We start from the raw sequence: 5000 nt of genomic DNA on the forward strand, positions 1-5000 counted from the left end.
CGGTCCACATGTATTACATAATACTTCCCGCATAATGTTTATAATCAGTTTAACACAACTAATAGTTATTTAGCTTCTCTCATGACCGTCTAGTCTTGTCAACATCACGTCATATCAACTCTTTATGATTTCACAAGTATTTAACACCGTTAATAGACTGTTCATTTAGTTGTTGACACAAAACTATCAGGTGTTGCCGGCTGCAGTCTTTGCCACTCTGTGATCTCCACCCGATCGTTCTCAGCAAGGAAAAGTTTTTCATTTCCTCTCGAAATATTTTCATGCGAAATTCGAAATGGAAACACACATGTTTTCCGTGTTTATACATATATATATATATATATATATATATATATATATATATATATATATATATATATATACGAGCATTGGTACCCGGCGTTGCCCGGGTGTTTGGAGGTGTATGCTGAGCAAAAAAAACGGTCAATTTTTTTTAATTTGACCACTATTATGACCCCTTAACATTTATTGTTTCGGCTCAAATCAAGTTAAGTTAGATCCATAATCAAGGAGCATATATCTTCCATGAGCAAAAAAAAAAAAAAAGCTGTCAATTTTTTAAAAGTTGACCCCTATTATGACCCCTTAACATTTATTTTTTGGGGCTCAAATCAAGTTATTAAGTTAGATCCATATCCAAGGAACCTATATCTAAAATTTCAAGTGTTTAGACCCAAAAAATTGTCGGAGGAGTTTGGTAGAGTTCTCAAAGGTCAAATCGTTGAACTTTGAACCCTTAACAGCCCAATTTCTGACCGAAAACCGATCACATCGATTTTCCCAAATCTCAGTACCCTGTATATGAAATTTCGAGTCTGTATACTAAAAATTGCGTAGAGAAATGTACACAGACACACAGACACGTTCACTTTTATATATATATATATATATATATATATATATATATATATATATATATATATATATATATACTAGCATTTCAGCCCAGCCTTGCCCGGGTGTTTGGGTGCGTATATTGAGCAAAAAAAAAGTGGTAGTAGGAAAGCAGGCTCGAACCCGTACCGCAAAGGAGGAAAAGAACGTTTATGCTGTTACGACCACCGCCAAACCGGAAACGACATTTTTAAAAGTAAGGCTAGACAATCTAGAGGAGAGGATAACTTTCAAAAATATCGGCGAAAAAAGTGACCCTCCCCCTGTAGAAAAGTGCCTAGTTGAAGGGGAAGATATTAACGTTTTTAGTCAATTTTTCGAAAAGGTCGAACTTTAAAACGATACTGATCTTGGTAAAATCCGTCGTTTCTATTGAAAGTTTATGGCAGACATGTAAACAGACATACATACATACATTTATATATTGGTAACTAAAAATTTTCGACCCAACATCATGAAAAAGCTTGCCCTATCTCTGAATAGCCTTTATGTAAAATTTCAAATATTTAGACAAGAAATTGTCTTAGTAATTTGGAAGAGACTGCAGAGGTCAATTTTTTTAAACTTTGACCCCTATTATGACCCCTTAAACTTTATTGTTTTGGGCTCAAATAAAGTTATTAAGTTAGATCCATGTCCAAGGAACCTATATCTAAAATTTCAAGTGCGTACACCCAAAATTGTCGGAGGAGTTTGGTAGAGATCTCAAAGGTCAAATCGTTGAATTTGGACCCTTTAACAGCCAAATTTCTTGCCGAAAACCAATCACATCGATTTTCCCAAATCTCAGTACCCTGTATATCAAATTTCGAGTCTGTAGACTAAAAATTGACTGAGTTATTGCGTAGGGAAATGTACACAGACACACACGTACACAGACACACAGATACACAGACACGTTCATTTATATATATATATATATATATATATATATATATATATATATATATATATATATATATATATATATATAGTCTAAAGAAACTTTGAATAAGAATGTTGTTTAAATTCCCGGAAAAAAAGAAACTAACTTCAACCTATCGCAGACTTAGCACTTACATAATCCGACTTCTAAAAAGTTTATAATTACGAAAGAGGTCCTAGCGTAAAGGCTACCCTCATTCCCCACCGCCTCCGCTGTGTGTAACATGTCCACAGGATGGATATTTCAAGGCTCACCAAGAAAATGCTGTACCGGGAACTGGCCCAGGGTATGAGACCACGGGGATCCCAAAAAATGCGGTAGAAAGATCAATTCAAGCGTACCCTGGCTCTAACAAATATCGACCCATCCTCGTGACAAGAATTTGCCAGAGACAGAAAAATGTGGAGAGGTGCAGCACACGATGGTGCCGTTGACTTTGAGGAGAGAAGGAAATAAAATGAAGATGCTAGGAAATGAAGAAAAGAGCGACGATGAACGACTCCGTCCCCCTACCCTACCCTGTGAACACTGCCCATGACTTTTCCACCCAAACAAAACAGAAGTATGCCATAAAAACCTATGGAACACATACTAGAAAATTGTCTAATAGACAAAACAATATCCACAAATTCAAATTTCCAGAAAACCTTCACAGGCTATTAAAACTAAGACTCCTCCTAAACTTGACAAAATATTTCAAATCTAATACTCTGCAATCTAGACAATCTTAACATATTAGAACAATACTCAAACTGGGCACACATATACACAGATGGATCTAAAGACCTGAACAAGTTGGAAGTGCAGCCATGTCTAACAATACCACTCTAAAAAAAAAAATGCCTTCCAGACAACAGCCAAATTTTTAGTTCAGAAACCGCCATAGATATCACCCTTTAACCCAACTCAAACCAAGGCATAAATAATACTCTCAGACTCATCAGTTTTAATGCCGTTAAAAAACAAAAGCTTAAATAATCCCTTTGTCATCAATCTCTTACAAAAGATTAATTGTATCTTCTAAAACCCAGACTCGGACTCAACAGCCATGCTACACATAGGCATCCATTCCAAAGATAAGAGACTGATGACAAGCGACAAGACCCAATACTCTGATACGAGTCGGAGCCGAAGATATATATATATATATATATATATATATATATATATATATATATATATATATGATGATTGCAATTTCTTGTCAGACGAGTGCCACTCCCTCAGACACTTAAAGTCCATGAACCCAAAAATGACTTCCATCGCCACAGGACCATTTTAATAGACAAATGCCCAGATGACAGCTAAGTCTCTCTCTCTCTCTCTCTCTCTCTCTCTCTCTCTCTCTCTCTCTCTCTCTCTCTCTCTCTCTCTGTTCAAAATGTTGACATCCAGCAACAAGCAAGAGCAAGATAGCCAGCAACAAGTTAAACTGCAGACCAGCTTAATGCGGGTTCTGGTCTTCCGCTTTATGGTTTTTTAAATCACGGCTTACGGGAGACCTCTCCACCCCAAAACGCACATACAAACACACAAACACACACAGTGCTAGTTGGTCGTTGACCCCGAAAAAGGGTTCATTCGCCCTTTGGAAGGTCTTGTTTTTAATCCTTCAGGGAGACTAGCCACCCTTCTTAACAAACAAGTCTGGTAGGGGAACCAGTTTAGTCGCCGGTAACCCGACCATGAGGCAGGTAGTACTGGGTTACATGGTACCAGTAGTATATGACATGACCTGACTATATATATATATATATATATATATATATATATATATATATATATATATATATATTGGCAGCAAGTCACTATTCAAGCACGTCTGATTGAACTCGACAGAGTTATTCTTTTTTCCGAGTTTTCTGGATATCTTTTCAATTCGACGAGCAGTTATTTTTTATTTCAGCCGACATGTTGTATACTATGACGCCCAAAAGTTGTTGTTCAGTCATATTCTTCTCAAGCTTTTTCTATCGGTGCATCTGATCGTGGTTAGGAGCGATTGTTGTTGCTATCGTTTTCTTTTTCTTTTTTATAGTTTTATTTATTTATTTATTTATTGGTAATAAAGGTGGGGGCAGAATGGTTAGGGGCGAATTATTTTTATTTTTATTTCGATTTTCTTATTTTATTTAGTTTCTTGTTAGTTTTTAAATACGGTTAGTATATTTCTCTCAGTATTAAATGAGATCCGGTTATAAAGAGGCTGTAGTTTTTAGTCGCGTGCAAGCGACTATAAGTTACTCCGTCGGTCCGTCGTTCGGTCGGTCCGTCTGTCCGTAACACTTTTGTGCTTGGCCTTTTTGGTTAAGATCAAAGGTCTGTTGTTAATAGATGCTGTTCTTAGCTTTTTAAGCTTTTCTTGGCCTTTTGGTCAAGATCAATGTGTAGTATCTGTTCGGGCAGATACTGCAAGCAATGACCATATGTGGGGGGCAACCACACATATAAGACCTTCGTCAATGTAGGGGCAACCCTTCATTCCAATTGTCACTATCCAGTTCCCCTACTCCCCGGGGGGTTGGTCCTCATTTCCCCTTCACTCATCACATTAAAAATCGGCCTTGTGCCTAATTTGCTCGGTGGCGGGGGGCAAATAAATATCCTTTATCAAAGTGTAGTATCTGTTCTTACTACATGTTGTACTTATGTTTGTATCTTTTTGATATAAAGTGGGGCATCACTTTTTTCTATTAATTTAATGTAAAATGATCATCTACTCTACAACTAGTCAGTCTCAAGGCCATTCAAGTCATTCTCCAGATCATTCAAGTTGTTTTTAAAGGATTCCAGTTATTTTTTAAGCATTCAAGTCATTCTTAAGGTCATTCAATTCATACTTAAGTTCATTAAAGTCATTCTAAGTCATTTACTTTTTATTTATTTAAGTCATTTGAGCCCATTTTTCGGTCATTTTAGTTTATCTTTAAGAATTTCATGTCAATCCTACATTCACGCATTCATTCATTACACGAGGGCACACGACTAATGGCTATCGGCCTTGTTTTATAAGTATGGCGTCTAGTAATTTTAGTCGTCGTGTGCAATTGTTAAGGTTTCAAATTTTAGTATTGTTAGTTAAGATATTTCTTATGTCGAATAACTGTAGGTTTTATCATGGGATGTTAGGTGTTTTTATAGCGCCATTTTCAGCTAAATT

The sequence above is a fragment of the Euprymna scolopes genome, chromosome 41 (genome assembly GCF_053919585.1).
Source record: "Euprymna scolopes isolate OS-2025 chromosome 41, ASM5391958v1, whole genome shotgun sequence".
Lineage (NCBI taxonomy): Eukaryota > Metazoa > Mollusca > Cephalopoda > Sepiida > Sepiolidae > Euprymna > Euprymna scolopes.